The sequence below is a fragment of the Dasypus novemcinctus genome, chromosome 11 (assembly GCF_030445035.2).
Source record: "Dasypus novemcinctus isolate mDasNov1 chromosome 11, mDasNov1.1.hap2, whole genome shotgun sequence".
Classification (NCBI taxonomy): domain Eukaryota; kingdom Metazoa; phylum Chordata; class Mammalia; order Cingulata; family Dasypodidae; genus Dasypus; species Dasypus novemcinctus.
The window spans coordinates 80,459,756-80,479,788 of NC_080683.1; the positions used below are offsets into that span (position 1 = coordinate 80,459,756).

Genomic DNA, 20,033 nt, shown 5'->3' on the forward strand with positions numbered 1-20,033 from the left:
TTCTCTCCTCTGTGTCTCTTGTTGTGTCATCTTGCTATGCCAGCTCTCTGCCTTAGCCAGCACTCCTGTGGCAGGCAGCTTTCCCATACTGGGAGGCATTCCCATGCAGGGCGGCACTCCTGCGCAGGGCGGCATTCCCGCATGGGCTGATACTCCATGTGGGCCAGTTCGCCACATGGGCCAGCATGCCCTCATCAGGAGGCCCTGGACATCAAACCCTGGACGTCCTATATGGTAGACAGGAGCCCAATTGGTTGAGCTATATCCGTTTCCCTGTTTGGGTTTTTTTTTTACATTTGTTTTGCTTATTGTTTATTTTTGTTTTTTCTGAAAACACTGGGAACCAAATCCAGGACCTGCCAAAGGGGGTTGTGAGCTAAACTGCCTGAGCCACATCCATTCCCCCAGAGACTGAATATTTTTAAATGAAATGAGGAAGAGAGGGAAGAACTAAAATCTATTGAATACTCACATGCTGTACGGTAAATATCAGGCTGAGCATTTTCAAATACAGGATTTCTCATTTGATTTCAGTGAAGCCATGAGGGGTAGATATTACTTCTCCCATTTTCATAGATGAAAAGAGTTGAGGCTTTACAGAGTTAAATAATTTGCCTGAGGTTGTGTGGCCAATGGAGGAGTCCAGATATGAATTTGTCTGCCAGATACTGTAGTAGATTGAATTATGCACCTCAACTTTGACATGTTCTTAATCTTAATCTGCATTCCTGTGGGTGTGAACCCATTGTAAATAGGACCTTCTGAAGATGGTATTTTTAGTTAAGGTATGGCCAATTGAAACAGAGTGGGCCTTAATCCAGATTCCTGGAGGCCTTATAAGGAGGAGATACCAGAAGCCAGGGTATCATTTCCAAAAGTATGGATTATTCAATAAATGGAGTTGGAACATAAATATGTGGGGATACAGAAAAATAAAACTCAAAAATAATAGAAAAAAATAAAGGGGCTATTTCCATAATGTTGAGGTGGTAAGGGCTTCCTAAACAAGATACAAAATTCTGAAGGCATAAAGAAAAAGAGTGAAAGAATGGCAATATAAAAACTTGAGGGAAGTGGACTTGGCCCAATGGATAGGGCATCTGCCTACTACATGGGAGGTCCACAGTTCAAACCCCAGGCCTCCTTGACCCATGTGCAGCTGGCCCATGCACAGTGCTGGTGCGTGCAAGGAGTGCCCTGCCACACAGGGGTGTCCCCCGCGTAGGGGAGCCCCACACACAAGGAGTGCACCCTGTAAGGAGAGCTGCCCAGCACAAAAGAAAGTACAGCCTGCCCAAAAATGGCACCGCACATACGGAGAGCTGACACAACAAGATGACACAACAAAAAGAAACGCAGATTCCCGGTGCCGCTGATTAGGATAGAAGCAGTCACAGAAGAACACACAGCGAATGGACTTAGAGAGCAGAGAATGGGGGCGGGGGGAGAAGGGGAGAGAAATAAAAACAAAAAACAAAAAAACTTGAGACATTCAAATGGAGAAATGTGTCACAAAGAGAGATACAAGATAAATGTTACTTAGAAAAAAAAACTGGAACACAACAAATAGTTAGTATTGATTACACATAAAGAAGTCAAATTTTTATAAAAGATAAGTAACCCAATGGCAATACACTGAAAAAGAACCATGAATGGTCAAAAATCTTATGAAAAGACACTCAATTTAAGAAAAAGAATGCATCACTTTAAAATGAGATCTAAAAAAAATACAATTTACATTAGCTTCAAAAATTATTAGATTAAAGAAATTTAACAAAAGATCAAATCTAGCAGCAGAAAACTAAAATGGAGAAAATTTAAATGAAGAGAAATTAAAGAAAATGTAAATAAGTGGTGAGATAAAATATGTTCATGGTTTGGAAAATTCAGTATGTTAATCTATCTAAAATTCAGTGTCAATTAAAATTCCAGTAGGATCCTCTTTAAATTTTACAAGCTGATTCTAGAATTTCTATGGAAATGCAAAAAGACAAGAATAGCCCAAGAAAAAGGCAGGAGAACTTGCTCTATTAGATATCAAGACTTGTTATGCAGCTATACAGTAATTAAGATATTGTACAAGAACAGAAAAATAGACCAATGGAAAAGAACAGAGGCAACACACAGACCCATGCATAGATGGATACTTGAGATACATACTGTATATATGAAATGTGCCCCTACTTCTCACAATATATAAAGTGTTTTCATGTGGATTGTAGAAAATCATAAAACAATAAACATTTTTAGAAGACAAGAGTGGAGAACATCTTCATGATTATTATATAAGTATTATGTAAGTATATATAAGTATTAAAAATATAAAGAGAGAAACCTCTATGGCCTCTGAGCTACTTGCTCCCCTGGGAGCAACCACCGGACCCTCAAGACCTCCGGCCTCAGCCCTGCTGAGCCATCCCCAGTCTAGGCCAGGGCCAGGGCAGGGTAACACTATCCTTTGCTGGGGCTGAAAAAATAATGTCCCGAGAAGGCCCAGGTGTGGAGAGAGAATACACTGTTCTCCACTTCTGAGGAGCAGGGAGCACAGGAGAGAGAGGAGGTTTCTGCAGCCACATCTTTTACTGCCGTTGGCAGAAGCAGGAGGCGAAGGGGGCGGCTGCACCTGCCCACCCAAAGATGGACACCTTATCCCTAGAGCTAGCAGCACCATGGGGTAGGTGAGGTGGCTTCTTGCCATCATCCAGGAGGACATGTTGCAGTACCTGCAGCCAACATCAGAGAATGCCTACGAGTACTTCACCAGGATCACTCAGGTCTGAGAGTGACATCACTCGGGCTGTGTGGTGGCTCTCCTGAGCTTCAGCTACCCCCTGGCCTTTTATGTCTACTAGCACTACTTGACCAGCTTTCTGGGCCAGGAGACCCACTTAGTGGCCAACTTCGTGCCTCATCACTGCATTGCCTGATAGATTGCACAGAGGGGCAGCTGGGTGGCAGACCTAGACTTAGGCAATTGCTCCATTCAGGATGTGCTGATAGTTCTGGCTGTGGTTTTGTCTTAAGAAGATTCTTCAAGTCATGACAACTGAAGGGGCCTTTTGGGTCCTCTGAGACCCCTGCCAGGATTTCAGCTGAACCTTTCTCCCCTTACCCTTTCCCTCACTTTATAACCACTTACTCCCAACCCATTTGTATTAGTCACCTAAAGGGGTGCTGACGCAAAGTATCAGAACTCTGTTGGCTTTTTTTCTTAGATTTATTTATTTCTCCCCCATCCCCTCATTGTTTGATCTCTGTGTCCATTTGCTGTGCATTCTTCTGTGTCTGAAAGTTTCCTCTTTAGGCAGGACCCTCCAGAGTGGGAGAGAGGTGCTCAATCTCTAGTGGCACTGCAAATCCTGGTTTGCGGCATCTTTCATTGTCTCTCCTCTGTGTCTCTTTTTGTTGTGTCATCTTGCTGCATCAGCTCGCTACTCAGGCTAGCCTGCCTGCACCAGGAGGCCCCAGGAATAGAACCTTGGACCTCCCATAAGGTAGATGGGGGCCCAATCGTTTGAGCCACATCAGCCTCCCCTGTGTTGGCTCTTATAAAGGGTATTTATTTGGGGTAGAAACTTACAGTTACAAGGCCCTAAAGAGTCCAAGTCAAGGTACCATAAGACGTACTTTCTCACCCAAAGTCTCTTGCCACATGTTAACACAAGTGGACGGAGATGTCTGCGAGTGTTCTGCCTTCTTCCCTCCTCTCAAGGCTCCATGGTGCCAGCTTGTTCGAATCTCAGCTGTAGGCTGGCATTAGGCTCTTCTCTCTCCCAGGGGCTCATTTCTTTCTGGGCTCAACTGTTCTGTTTTCTCCACAAGATCAGCTGTAGACTATCAAGCTCTTCTCTCTTCTCCAGGGACAGCCTATTCAATGGGAGAAAATATTTGGTAACCCTTAATCCAATAAGGACCTAATAGCCAGCATATATAAAGAAATCCTATATCTTGAAAATAAAAAGACAAACAATTCATTTAAGAAATGCGCAAGATATTTGACTAGACATTTCTCCAAAGGAGAAATACAAACGGCTAAAAAGCACATGAAAAGATGTTCAACATCACTAACTATTAGGGAAATGCTAATCAAAACTACAATAAGATATTATCTTATACCATTAGACTGACAGCTATTTAAAAACAGAGGACTACAAGTGTTGGAGAGGATGTGGAGGAAAGGGAACACTTTTCCACAGCTGCTGGGAATGTGGGATGGTGCAGCCATTGTGGAGGACAGTTTGGCAGATCCTCAGGAAGCTAACTATAGAACTGCCATATAAGTCAGCAATCCCACTCCTAGGTAGATACCCAGAAGAATTGAAAATAAGGACATGAACAGATATATGCACACCAATGTCATAGCAGCATTATTCACTTTTGCCAAAAGCTGGAAGCAACCCAAATGTCCATCAACAGAAGAATGGATAAGCAAACAGTGGTATAGACATACAATGGAATATTACTCAGCTGTAAGAAGAAATGCAGTATTAACACACGGGATAACATAGATGAATTTTGAAGACCTTATGTTAAGTGAAGTAAGCCATGCACTGAAGGACAAATATTACATGATCTCATTGATAGGACCTAAGAAAATTAAGCAGACTCACAGAGTTAGAGCCTGGAAGACAGGTTTACAGGTGACTAAAAGGGAGTAGAGAGTAGTGGCTTGATACCCATATGCAAAATATATGACAAGGTGGAAGAGTGTGTTTGGACAGTGGATGGGCATAAGAGTGGTGCAGGGATGTGATTGGGATCGGTAGTGCTGGTCTGTGAGGGGGAGCAAGGTGAAGTGGTTGGGTTGGACTATCCATGCAACCAGGGGGAAGGTTGGAGGAAGAAGCAGGTGAACTCTGGGGATTTGCAGGTCTGTGACTGCAATGTTGGGAGTGTTCTTTTGGCACATAAGGCAGGGGAGGATTACTGGTGTAGGGCATTGGGGGTAGGGGATATATGGGATAGGGCATACCTGAGGCATGCTTCTATGGAATATTAAGTGTTCATCTTGTCATAATGCATTATGGGTGGAGACCCATACAATAAACAAGAAAATATTAAACTCCTATTCTGAGGAGTCCTGCTATGTTTGCAATTAGAGGGACAAGAATCCTTTGAGATCATAGGCAGTGCTTAATAGAAGAAAAACAGACCAATATGTAAAGCCCTCAATATCATTGCAAGTAACCATGCATCTTATACTTCAAAAATCAAAACTTAGTGGTTACCATAGTTTCCATGGGGAGAGGGAGGGAAGAATAGAAGAGATGGAACATAGGCATTTTTAGGGCATTAGTATTGCATGATCTTGCAATAATGGATACAGGCCATTTTAAACTTTGTCAAAACCTGTAAGTGCACAGTCCAAAATGTAAACCATAACGTAAACCAATGACCATGGTTAGTAGCAATGCTTCATTATTTGTACATCAATTGTAACATGTACCATCCTCATGTAAAATGTTAATAGAGGAGAGTGGAAAAGGAGGAGGATGAGGGGTACATGGGAATCCCTTATATTTTCTATGTGATTTTTTTGTAACCTAAAGCTTCTTTGAAGATAAAATGGAAAAAACAAGACACTGGGGGAATATATGAAATAAATTGTTACTGTACATACAAGACAACAGTAAGCACAGTAAGCAGTGCTTCAAACAGGAGAGCTCCTGAGCGTTCTAGAGATATCCAGACACTACAAGCAGGATAGACAAGCTCAGGAATTTGGCACCCTGTCAATGGGCCTTACTCTGGAATTTATGCTCCCCAGTGGAACAGACTTAGACTCTTTTATAGCTTCCCTACACATTGCTCTGCTGTCCCTTTTATTTGAACCTATAATTAACACTACACTTCTTAAATATATGACCCAGAGACTTAAAAACCTTTGATCTGTTCATGTGTCAGTTGAGTCCTGAATCTCAGCAGAGTTGCAGCACCTACTCTCCAGTTCATTGGTCTCACCCAGGACAACTAACAAGGGTATGATAATGGGCAATGCCCATCCCAAGGAACAGAGTGTCTGCAACTACAAGCAAGGTAGCTCCATCCATCTGCCCCATGAAACCTAAGCCCACTCTCAATTAGAAACAGGGTGGGCATCACCATTCCAAAATCCTCAGGATTGGGGAATGAAAAATGGACTAAAATAGACATTATTATTCTATTATAAACGTCTTGTTATTCTGGCAATGGAAGAACTTTGATATAAAGGCAGCGGCCACCAGATATCCTGAGGGGAGGGAGAGGGAAGAATAAGTGTAATATGGGGACATTTTTGGGACAATGGAATTGTCCTGTATGACATTGCAATAATGGATACAGGCCATTATATATTTTGTCTCAACCCACAAAATTCTGTGGGACAGAGTGTAAAATATAATGTAAACTACAATCCATGGTTAGTAGCAATACTTCAATATGTGTTCATTAATTTTAGCAAATAAACCACACTAATGAAGGTTGTTGTTAATGTGGGAAAGTATGGAGGGGGATGGAGGCATACGGGAATCCCCTATATTTTTTATGTAACATTTATGTAATCAAAAGCATCTTTAAAAATAAAAATTTTTAAAAAAAGAGCACAGGGAACTTTTGGGGTAATGAAAATATTTTATATCTTGATTGTGATGTCAGTTACATGGCTGTATTCATTTCTGAAAATGCAAACTATACTCTAAAAAGGTAAACTTTATGGTAAATAAATTACACCTCAAGAAAAGAGAAAGAAAAACAGAAAACTCTATCAACTCAATTCAAAGAAAGAAATTCACAGAAACACCTGGAAGCTCTGGAAGGCTAGAAAACTAATTATGAAACAGAGATTGGTTTTGCAGAATGGTATCATTAGCACCTTGCGTTCTTTAACAACTTTCTTTCAAGAATGTCGAAGTTTCACTTGCACCTTCATTTTTTTATTTTTTTTAAAAAAAACATTGTCTAAAGCACTAACCTCAAGATGAATCAGTTCCAAAGAATAACATTTTATTAACAGTGTGGCACATGCTATTATTAATGTAATGAAAGTGACTACTCATGAGGATTAATTTTGTTATCCTAAGTAAACAACACTTCGCCTGTTAGTATTTGGATTCCTTACTATATATAAAATAATCAAATTATTGATACAGTGAAAGAGAGCCTAACATAGTGAGAACTCTGAAGCCAGACTCTGGATTAAACTTAGTCCTGTCTCTAATGTGTGAAATTGTGAAAATACGACAAATTGACTTAATCTTTCTGTACCTCAGTTTCTCATCTTGAATCACCCTCATAACTAAATTTGAAGATTGTAGTAGGTTGAATAGTGGCCCTCCCCCAAAAATGTATGTCCCCATCCTAACCCTGCCCCTTCACCCCCGTGAATGTGACTTTATTATCAAAAGGAACTTTGCATATATAATTAAGCTAAGGATCTCAAGATGAGATCATCCCATAGGATCCCTGTGGACCATAAATCCAATGTCATGCACTTAAAAGTGACAGAAGAGAACACACAGAAAAGGAGGAGACAATGATGTGAAGACGGAGGCAGAGATTGGAGTGATCCCAATACAAGGAATGCCTACAGCCACCAGAAGCTGGAAGAGGCAAGAAAACATTCTCCTCTCGGAGCTCCAGAGGGAGCATGGCCCTGCCAACACCCTGATTTCAGATTTCTGGCCTTCAGAACTGTGAGAGAATAAATTTCTACTGTTTTAAGCCACCAAGTTTGTGGTAATTTGTTATGGCAGCCCAAGGGAGTAAATAAATTAATACACATAAACCATTTATAACAATACCTGACACATAATAAGTATTCCATAAACATAAGCTTTTGCCATTTGTTCATATACTCAGCAAATGCTGATAATAGCAGGTACTGGAGATACTGCATTGAACAAGACAATGCTTTTGCCATCTCAGAGTTTAAGAACAAGTGAGGAAATAAGTGAACTCAAATAATTCCAAATTGTGTTTTGTTTGTTTGTTTGTTTTTGAGGTACTAGGGCCAGGGATTGAACCCCAGACCTCATATGTGGGAAGTAGGTGCTCAAGCCACATTGACTCCCCTGAATTGTTTTTTTCATTTGTTTGCTTGTTGCTTTTTTTGTTTGTTTGTTTTCTTTATAGGAGACACTGGGGATTGAACCCGGGACCTCCCATGTGGGAGGAAGGCACTAATCTGCTTGAGCCACATCTGCTCCCCTGTGCTCATTTTTAATGAAGCAAATAAAGACATTCGAAGCATTCATAGAGGTTACTTTTAAGCTAAGATTGTAAGTGATATTCAGCCAGTGAAGAGATGGAGAAGGCAGAGGGAACAAATTCAGAAGTCCAGAGGCAGGAAAGGGTTCAGGTTTTCCATAAAGACCAGTGTGCTGGGCATTATGGAGGAGGGGCAGCCTGGTTGGTGAAATGGTGAGATATCTTACAGTACTTATCAGCATGGCAAGGAAATTGGTTTTTATTCTGTATGAAATAACAAGCCACTCTCCACTTACTGTGAGCTTGTACCTTAGTGCCTATATGTTTACTGGACAAAATGACAACTCCCCAACCACCCCTTTTACTTTCATGATAACTAACCTCAAGTTGGTTTCCATTGCTGCCCAACAATTCCTCTACATTTCCAAATTCATTCATTCTCAAATATCCAACACCTGTTGCCCTATTTTCACTCTCAGCTGATGGCCTTGCTTCCAGTATCCTAAGAAAACAGAATCAACCACAAGAGAACATCCATTCTCCTCTACAACCACTACCACCTACCTACAAGTTTCCCTACCCATGCACTCTGCCTGCGCCACTGTTAACTGTCACTGTGGCTTAATCTGTACTAGAGCCCATTCCCTATCCTCTAACTCAAGGACACTGCTCAAGTAATTATCTCTTCTTGCTCTGGCATCAAAATTTCTCTGCTCAACCATTACTTCCATCATTCAGACATGCTGTAATATTACTAATCTTTAAAAAACAAAAACATAAACACCACACAAAACAAAAAGCCATGCAATCCCATACCCACCTCCAGACTGTTGTATTCTTCAGCAATAGGACTACACAATTTCTCAGCAGCGTGTGTCTATACTTCCATGTACTCTTTATACCCTTCTATCTTTGCTCTCATTTTTTGGGCTTTTGAAAATCAAAATGGGTTTATTTTTTCCAGTTACCTAAGTAATCCAAATTCTAAAAAATTCCTAATATTGGGGGGAAAGAAATTTTTAAGAAAATCACATATAATTCTGCCAGTTAGAGATAACTAGTGAAAATATTTTGTTACTGTCCTTTGAAACTATCATCTGTGCAAAGACGCACACACATTTGTGAGCAGGAATATTCTTTATATTAGAATCTGGGCTTGTAACATATATTATTTTGTAACCTGCTTTTTCACTACACATATTCTGGACATTTTTTCCACATTAAGTGAAATTTATCATTCTTGATAGCTGCATATATTCCATTGTATGTCTTTACTAAAATTTACTTACCTGGTGAATTTTTACTCATTTCATGAAGAGAAAAGAATAAATCACTTAATGCTAGGCAAAAAAACTATGCTCGAATGGTCATTGAATCCAAAGTCATAAAAAAAGCATATCTTAATGAAAATAATAAATAATTTGAAACTTACCTAGAGTTGGTGCTAATTTGAATATAGCCAAGTACTTACAAATGTATACAATAAACTCTACGCTAAAGCCTAGATTTTTCAGACTCTTTAAATGCCTTTCAATAAGCACACTTAACATGAATTTTTGTTTTGGTTTTTTGTTTTTTTGAGGTACTGGGACCAGGGATTGAACCCATGACCTCCTATGTGGGAAGCCAGAGCTCAACCACTGAGCCACTTGGGCTCCCCTGAATTGGCTCACTCGTGTTTGCTCGTTGTTTTTTCCTCATTTGGGGTTTTTGCTTGTTGTCTGCTTGTTGTCTGTTTTTCTTTTAGGAGGCACCAGGAACCAAACCCGGGGCCTCCCATGTGGGAGGTGGGTGCTAAACTGCTTGAGCCACATCTGCTCCTCCCAATGTGAATGTTTTATATTTGAGAAGAGTACTATGATTTATGTGCTAGTTTCATGTCTGGATTTTTCACCTTCCCTCTTGTTACATTCAAAGGGAAGCCCATTGTTTTATATCATGGCGTAATCCAACATTATACCACATAATAGCCATGTCTACACTGTCTTGGAACAAGGCAGAAGACTTGAGGAACACAAGAGATCAGGAAATTCAACACTTTCATTTTATAAATGGGGAAGATTTGACTTGTAGATTTAATTCTTAAAACAGAGCTCTTCTTTCAGTGCCATGCAAAACAACGGTATTGTTCAAAAATGCTGATGTCATGAGAGACAAAGAAAGGCAGAAGAACTATTCCAGATTTACAACAGTTGCTAAAGGGATGTGGCAACTAAATATAATGCATGATCCTGGTGGATCCTGGAGAGGAGATAATTGCCATAAAGGATATTATTGAAACAATTGGTGAAAACTAAATATGGATTACAGATAATAAAATTGTATCTAAATCAAATGCTACGAATTTGATAACCATCCAGAGGTTATGTAAGAAAATGTCCTTCTTAGGAAATTTGTGCTGAATTATGGATATGTATCTGATTGTGGCTGAAACGGGTAGTCTAGGGAGCTTAATTTTAGTTGAAAGATAGGTGGAGGATAATCTAGGGAATGTATAACAGTGATTTTGGCAGTAGATTAGGATCGTGGTTAATAATACAAATACAAGAATGTTCTACTACAAGTTGTTATATGGTGATAGATGGAGAAAATATAACTAATATAACAGACTATCGATAACAATAATATTGTAATATTTTTGTAGTAAAAGCAAAGAAGGTACTATATCAATGTTAAAAGTAAAAAAAAAAAAAGAATATGGGGTTTAGTTTTATGAAATATGAATATGATTAACCTTTTTTTTTTTTCCCCTAACAAGGAAACCTTGATCATGCCATTTAACCCATCTGTGTTCATCTGTGTATCTTTCTGAACATGAGAGAAACAATTGAGTTTGTTTTTAGTATTAGATGAGATAAAAGTACTGGAACAGAATTTTTTGGAGCTATGCTTCCATGACTTAAGCTGTCTTTTGTCTTTTATTTTTTGAATTTCAAATAAAGTTTACTTAAAAAAAGAAAAAACATACATACATACATATATATACACACACACACAGAGAAGCAGACTTGGACCAATGGATAGGGTGTCCGTCTACCACATGGGAGGTCCACGGTTCAAACCCCGGGCCTCCTTGACCTGTGTGGAGCTGGCCCACGCACAGTGCTGATGCGCACAAGGAGTGCTGTGCCACGCAGGGGTGCCCCCTGTGTAGGGGAGCCCCACATGCAAGGAGTGTGCCCCATAAGAGAACTGCCCAGCACAAAAGAAAGTGCAGCCTGCCCAGGAATGGCACCACGACACATGGAGAGCTGACGCAGCAAGATGACGCAACAAAAAGAGACACAGATTCCCGTGCCACTGACAACAAAAGAAGCAGACAAAGAAGAACAAACAACAAATGGACACAGAGAACAGACACCAGGGGTGGGGGGGGGGGGCAGAGAAATAAATAAAAAATAAATCTTAAAAAAAAAAAAAATATATATATATATATATATATATACACACACACAGGGAGAGAGAGAGACCTACCCCAGAAATGTAGCAAAATGTTATTAGTTGACGAATCTAGGTGAATGGCATGCATTTCTTTGTAATATTCTTTCAACTCTTCAAGTTTGAAATTATTTCAAAATTAAAAGTTAAAAAAACAAAACAGAACTACCCTTTTAAAAAATCTTACTTGAGGCACCAGGATATACCACAAATAAAAGCAGAGTGCTCTGCTTTTGGAGGACAGTTGGGCTCCCAATTTTAGTGGGCCTTCCCATTGTCCTCTATATTGCTGATAGAAACTGTCATCAAGTCAGGGCTCTCCACATCCCTCAGAGCCCCCATTCACACAGAGAGCTTGAAAAGAACCAAATGAGATCATTTTACTTGATTATATCTTTTGTTTTGTTTTGTTTTTTTATTATATCTTGACACCCAAACTACTTACATTTCTCTTTCCATTTCTTAATTATATTGACACATACACAAGAACACAAGTAATATAAATGTAAGCTATAAAACCTAACACTATAATGCATATTTGTGAACCCTCCACTCATCCAAGAACTAGAACATCACTCATGATCTTCTCTATCTCAATCCCTGCCTCACCCACTGTTTATTAACCATTAATGTGAATCTGGTTTTCTATTCCTTCTTTTTAAAATTTATTCATTTTTAAAGCTTTAGATTACATAAATGTTACATCAAAAATATAAGGGATTCCCATTTTCCCCATCTCTCCATCTCCCACACTTTTCTCCATTAATAACTTTCATTTGTGTATTCCTCACTTTCTTTTAATACTTTATCACATGTGTATATTATTTAGATTTGCTTTTTTTTTTTCCTCTCCCCTCCCCACCCCCAGTTGTCTGTTCTCTGTGTCTATTCGCTGCGTGTTCTTCTTTGTCCACTTCTGTTGTTGTCTGCGGCACGGGAATCTGCATTTCCTTTTATTGCGTCATCTTCTTGTGCCAGCTCTCTCCGTGTGCGGTGCCACTCCTGGGCAGGCTGCACCTTCTTCCGCGCTGGGCAGCTCTCCCTATGGGGCACGCTACCTGCACATGGGGCTCCCCTATGCGGGGGACACCCCTGCACGGCAGGGCACTCCCTGCGCCCATCTGCACTGCACATGGGCCAGCTCCATATGAGTCAAGGAGGCTGAGGGTTTGAACCGCGGACCTCCCATGTGGTAGACAGATGCCCCAACCACTGGGCCAAGTCCGCTTCCCAAATTTGCTTCTTTTTGAGCTTTGAGAAAATGGTATAAAGAAAACTGTAATTGTCTGAGACTTTTTTAAAATTCAGAATTCTCTAAGATTCATCCAGGTTGTTTAATGTGACTTCTGGTCATTGACATTCGCTCCTGCATTATATTCCATCGTGAGAACATACCACAGTTCATGCATCACCTGTAAACGAACATTTTGGTTGTTTCCATTTTTTTTGTGCTGTTGTTTTTTTTTGCTATAAAAATATATATATATATATATATATTGTGCTGCTATGAATACTCTTGTGCATGTATCATGGTGCACATTTGCCAGCTTCTAGAGCAGTTATTTAGCAGTAGAGTTTTGGGTAATAGGAATATTCTACTTTACAAGATAAGGTCAGGTGATTTTCCAAAGTGGTAGTTTTACCAATTTGTACTTCTATCAGCAATATAGAATTCTTATTGTGACGCATCCTCTCCAAAACTTGGTATTATCAGACCTTAATTTTTCCTAATCACATGGGTGTAAAATACCTCACTGTAGTGGTAGTTTGCCCATTCTCTTAAACTCATCCATGTAGGATTTTGTCTCAACCACTCCAACTAAACATCTCTTACCAAGGTTACCAATAATCTCTGCATTGCTAAAACTAATGTTTAATATTCAGACCTCAACTTACTCAACCTGTCAACATCATTTCATACAGTTCATCACCCCCTTACTTAAAAGCATTTTCTTCTCTTGGCTTTCTGGGCATTGCTCTCTCCTTTAACGTCACTAGCTAACTGTTCATCATTTTTACTGGTTTCTCCTCAGCTGAGTCTCAGGGCTCAGTCCTTAAGACTCATTTTCATGGTGATCTCATCTAGTCACGTAGCTTTAAATACCATCTTTATTTTGATTACTCCTAATCTCATATCCGCAGCCCAGGTAACATTCAAGTGCCAGATTCACATATACTGCTACCTACTCTATATCTCTATTTGAATGTCTAATAAACATCTCCAATTTTACAAGTCCAAAACCAAGCTCCTGATTTTTCCTTCCAAACCTACTCTTCCCCTAGCCTTCCCCATATCTACATATGGCAGTTCCATTCCTCCAGTTGTTCAGCCCATAAATCTTGGGATTTTTTAATCTCATACGATACACATCAAATCCATCAACAAATCCAGAAGGCTCTATTTTAAAAATCTTTTCCAAGTATGACTTTTCATCTTTCTTCCACTGTCACTCTGATTCAAGTCACCATTATCACATGCCTCATATAACAGTCTAATTTGTCTCCATGTGCTTCCTCACTTGTTCTCCTAAAGTCTATGTGCCCCATCATTGGCAGAGTGATATTTTCAAATACAGCTTCAGATCATATCATTCTTTTGTTCAAAACCCTGCAGTGGGAGGGAGGGGCAAGATGGCAGCAGTGTAGGGCACTCCAAGAGTCAGCTCAACCTACAGCTGAGTTAGTAATCAGCCAGAGCTATCTAAATCACCTGTTTGGGGAGCTCAGGAGACGAGAGGAACATCCTGCAACATCCTTGGAAGAACAGGAGGAGACTGCCTGTGATGGTTAGGCTAATGTGTTAACTCAGCCAGGTAATTGTGCCCAGTTGTTTGGTTAGGTAAGCACTGGGCTAATTGCAATCCAAGGGTATTTATGGACTTTAGTCATCAGTGAGTTTACTGCATAGATGACTGATTACATCTACAATCAACCAGCAATGAGTGACATCAGCAATGAGTGACATTTTATCCAATCAGTTGGATGCTTTAGAAGGGGGAAGTGATTTCAGAATTCAAGGGGAATTTCCCAGCTTGTCTTTGGACAGTCAGTGTCTCCCAGGAACTCAAAAAAGACCTTCAACGGAGCCTCTGGTTTGCAATCTGCCTGCATAATCCGGACTTCTGCACCCCAAAGTCATGTGAGAGAACTTTATAAAATCTCATACTACTTACAAATATCTCCTGTTGATTCTGTTCCCCTAGAGAACCCTAATACACCACCCATCTATAGTGAAGACTCATGAGTAGAGCACTCCATACCATGGAGACTGGGGCCCATCCCCCACTGGAAGCCCAAAATGCCTTGGGAGCTATTCCTTGACTGGAGTGGGAAGCTCCATTTCCCAAAAAACGGAAGAGATGGTTGGCCACCATTTTCAGCTATTGAATAGTAAGTTCAGGGGGCTAAAGTCCAATCCCAAGTTCAGCTAAAGTTTGAAACTGTCCAAGTCGGAAGGAGGCTGGAAGCCTCCATTTTAACTCTTCCCCTGGCATGAGGGGAAGCAGGACTGATTGAAAATCACAGTGATGGTAGGGACTGGTTTCTTTCCACCCAGGTCAGATTGGTGCCCCAGTCTAGGCCCCAGCCTCTCCTAGGGCAGGAAGGAAGCTGAGGGGAACTACACCAGTCTTTAGGGGTAACTAGCTGCTTTTGGCAGGTACAGATTAGACTGTCGGGTACCATGTGGGTACATTTCTGCCCTCAGTAGGACCACAGGGGTAGTAGTGTTTCCTCAGCCACTCCAGGCAACTGCAGGCACTTCTGGCCCACATTACAACATTGTTGTACACACCTGTGGCTCCATCCCTGCTCCCAATAGGACAAGGTGGGTGCAGTGTTTCCCCAGCCTCTTCAGGAAACTGCAGGTGCTTTTAGCCCATGTGGACTAGATTGTTTTGGGCACAAGTGTGGCTCCATCGCTGCCTGTTTTAGGGGAGGAAGGAGGGTGGAGCTTTGTCAGTCTATCTGGGCAAATGTGGTTAGTTTTCCCCTGCATGACTTACTTTATCATCCACACCTGCAGCTCCAATCCCAACCTAGGCAGGGGAGAAAGTACAGGTGGTCTTGGTCTACATGACTTGGATTACTGCACACGACTGTGGCTTCATCCCCACCCCTTGCTGGGAAGAAAGGTGGAAGACACTTCATCAGCTCTGGGGTCAATGTAGGCAGTTTCAGACTCCACAGCTTACAGTACCAACCACATTCTTGGCTCCTATTCTGCCCCCAGCAAGAGTAAAAGGGCAAGAAACATGAAAAAAGAGCTGAAAAACACAGTTTGTATAAACATGAGCCATTAATGAGTTGAACAAAGTATCAAAGAGGGGCTTTAGCAAAAAGTCAATCAAAAAGAGAGCCCTAGACTATAGAGAGAAACCGAGACCACAATAAATACATTAAGTAAAGCAGATGTTAAAACATGAGCAAAAACTTACAAGCCACACCAAAAACCAAGATATGGCCCAAAGGAACAAAAAAAGCCTCCAGATGACAAAGAACTTGAGAAAGCTAACCACAGATGTTCAAACATTCATTGAGATGTCTAAAGAGATTAAGGTTATTAAGAAGACACTGAGTGAGCACAAAGAATTCGAAAGCAAACAGAAAAATAGCAGACATGGGAATGAAAAGCATAATAAATGATATTAAAAATACACTGGAGGCATCTAACAGCAGATTTGAGGAGGCACAATAAAGGATCAATGAGCTTGAAGACAGGGCCCCTGAAAGCAAACACACAAAAGAACAGATGAAGAAAAGAATGGAAAAAACTGAACAGGGTCTCAGAAAACTAAATGATGACAAAGAGATGTGCAAACATGCATGTCATGGGTGTCCTAGAAGAAGAGAAGGAAAAGGGGGCAGAAGGAATATTGAAGGAAATAATCATAGAAAATCTCTCAACTCGATTGAAGGACATAGATATCCATGTCCAAGAGGTACAACATACTCCAATCTTAATTAACCTGAATAAACCTACTCCAAGACACATAATAATCAGAATGTCAATTGCCAAAGATAGAGAATTCTAAAAGAAGCAAAAGTAATTCATCACATACAAGGGATGCCTAATAAGATTAAGTGCTGATTTCTCATCAGAAACTATGGAGGCTAGAAGGCAGTCATGATATATTTAAGATACTGAAAGAGAAAAACTGCCAACCAAGAATCTTATGGCAGTTTGAGGTTATTTTCTGAATCCCAAAAAGAGAAAGATTATGTTGTTAAACTAATCTATTCCTGTGGTGTGTGACACCCTTTGCTTACATTAAATTTGGTTGAGGGTCCTTGTACTAGATTAGTTGATAAAATCAATTAAGGGTTTTTGATTGGACTATGTCAATGGGGCATGATTCATGTTAAGGCTCCACCTGCTTGCCACATCTGATAAAAAAAGGAGACATAGAGAGACAAACAGAATAAAGAAATTGCCACATTTAATCCAGTCATGTAAGAGAAATGACAACAATTTCACCCACAGCAAAGTTTCAAGGAGAGGAGCCCTCAAGAGGCTTAATGAGTTGAGGCCCAGGGAGAGATAAGCCATATGCCCAATATCTTGTGGCTGAACTCAGAAAGAATGGCAAGCAGCAGGCACACAGAGGAGCCCCAGAAAGAGACAAGCCCTATGCCTGGTTGCCCTCAGCTGAGCTGAAACCTTGGTAGTGATAGGTGGTCATCTTGCTTCAACATGTGGCAGTTGACTTTGGTGAGAAAGCACCTCTGATGGTGCCTTGATTTGGATTTTTCATGGCCTAGGAACTGTAAGCTTTTATACCAAATAAATCTCCTTTATAAAAGCCAACCCATTTCTGACACTTTAAATCAGCAGCTTTTTGGTAAAATAACACATATTTTAGCAGGCAAGACTGTCTTACAAAACTGAAGGTGAGTTTAGAATATTCACAGACAAGCAGAAACTGAAAAAGTTTGTAACCAAGAGTTCACCTCAAATGAAATACTAAAGGGAGTGCTACAGCCTGAAAAGAAAAGACAGGAAAGAGAGGCCTGGAAGGGAGCCTAGAAATGAAGATTATTATCAGTAAAAGTAACTAAAAATGTAAAAAGAGTGGTAAAACTAAGATATCAGAAATAGGGAAGTGGATTTGGCTCAAAAGAGCATCTGCCCACCACATGGGAGGTCCAGGGTTCAAACCCAGGGCCTCCTGACCCGTGTGATGAGGAGGCCCACACGCAGTGCTGATGGCGTGCCATGCCACACAGGGGTGTTCCCTGCATAGGGGAGCCCCATGCACAAGGAGTTTGCCCCATAAGGAGAGCCACCCCACGTGAAAAAAGCACAGCCTGCCCAGGAGTGGCACCACACACACGGAGAGCTGACCCAGCAAGATGATACAACAAAAAGAGACACAGATTCTCAGTGCCACTGACAATAGTACAAGTGGACACAGAAGAACACACAGTGAATGGACACAAAGAGCAGATGACGGGGGGGCGGGGTGGGGGAGCAGAAATAAATAAAAAATAAATCTTAAAAAAAAAAAAAGATATGAGAGATAGAACCCAAAGACCAAAATGAGTTGAAGAACTGACCAAATATAATAACATTTAATGTTAGTGGATTAAACTCCGTAATCAAAAGACACAGACAAAGACTGGCATAAAATATGAGACATCTACATGCCATGCACAAAAAAAAACTCACTATAGAACCAGGGATACAAATAGATCTAAAGTGAAAGGCTGGAAAAAGATATTCCATGCATGCAGTAACAAAAACAACAACAACAACAAAAAAGCTGGAGTAGCTATACTTATATTGCATGACATAGACTTTAAAAGGAAAGTTATTATTAGAGTCAAAGAAGGACATTATATATTAATAAAAAGGGCAATTCATTAGGAAGAAATAACAACCATACATTATTATGCACCTAATCAGAATACTCTACATACATAGAAGCAAATACTAGCAAAACTGAAGGCAGAACCAGGTATCTCTACAATAAAAGTTGGAGACTTCAATTCACCACTCTCATCACTGGACAGAATACCTGGATAGAAGATCAATAAAGAATCAAAGAACTTGAATAATGTGATAACTGAACCAAATCTAACAGACATATACTGAATACTGGACTCCTAAACAACAGAATGTATATTCTTCTCAAGTGCTCATGGTTCCTTCTCCAGGACAGAACATATGCTGGGTCATAAAACAGATGTCAAAATTTTTTAAAAGACTGAAATTGTACAAAGCACTTTCTTTAATCATAATGGAATGTAGGTGAGAAATAACAACAGGCAGAAAAAGGCAAAATTCGCAAGTATATGAAAATTTAAAAACACAATCAGTGGGTCTTCGAATAAATTGCAGGAGAAATCTATAAATATCTCAAGAGGAATGAAAATGAGAACACAATGAATCAAAACCTAGGGGATGCAACTAAGGTAGAGCTGAGACAGATATTTATAGCCCTCAATTTAAAAAGAGCCTAAAATCAACAACCAGAGTACATAGCTGGAGAAACTAGAAAAAGAACAACAAACTAATCCCAAAGCAGAAGGAATAAAATAACAAAGATCAGAGCAGAAATAAATGGAACAGAAAAAAAGAGAACAGAATTAACAAAATCAAAAGTTGATTTTTCAGGAAGATCAAAGAAACTGACAAACCATTAGGTAGACTAACAAAGGAAAAAGAGAAAAGACACAAATAAAGTAAAAATGAGAGGGGGGACATTACCACTGACCCTGGAGGAAATAAGATATCATAAGAGGATACTATGAACAATTGTACGCCAATAAATTAGACAAAGTAGATGAAATGGACAAATTCCTAGAAATGAAACAAAAAAAAAACATAAACCAGGGGTTCTTAACCTTTTTTGTTCAATGGACCGCTTTGCCAGTCAGGTGAAAACCACAGACTCCTTACTAAGTCCACACCATACTGTACATTATTTAATAAAAATATCATACCCATACCAACACGTCCCCACAAGAATATTTTTTTAAATTTCAATTCATGCTCAGAGACCCCTTAAGAACCCCTGACCTATACTGACCCTCAAAAAAAGGATCGCAGTAAACCAATCACAGAAACAGTGACAGAAACAGTCATCAAAAACCTCTCCAAAATGAAAAGCCTTGGACCAGATGGTTTCACAGGTGAATTCTACCAAGCATTCAAAGAAGACTTAAAATCAATCTTACTCAAACTCTTCCAAATAATTGGAAGGGAATGCTACCAAACTCACTCTATGAAGGCAACGTCTCCCTAATACCAAAGCCAGATAAATAAATAACAAAAAAATTACAAACCCATTTCCTTAATGCATATAGATGCAAAAATTCTCCACAAAATACTCATTGATCAAATGCAGCAACACATTAAAATAATTATTCATCATGATCAAGTGGGTTTTAACTCAGGCATGCAAGGGTGG

General features: G+C 40.0%; 1 pseudogene; it reads left to right on the plus strand.

Annotated features, from left to right (window-relative positions):
* Positions 1–3,043, plus strand: part of LOC101415716 (bcl-2 homologous antagonist/killer pseudogene) — a 127,659-nt pseudogene extending 124,616 nt beyond the window's left edge.
* The last annotated feature ends 16,990 nt before the right edge of the window (positions 3,044–20,033 follow it).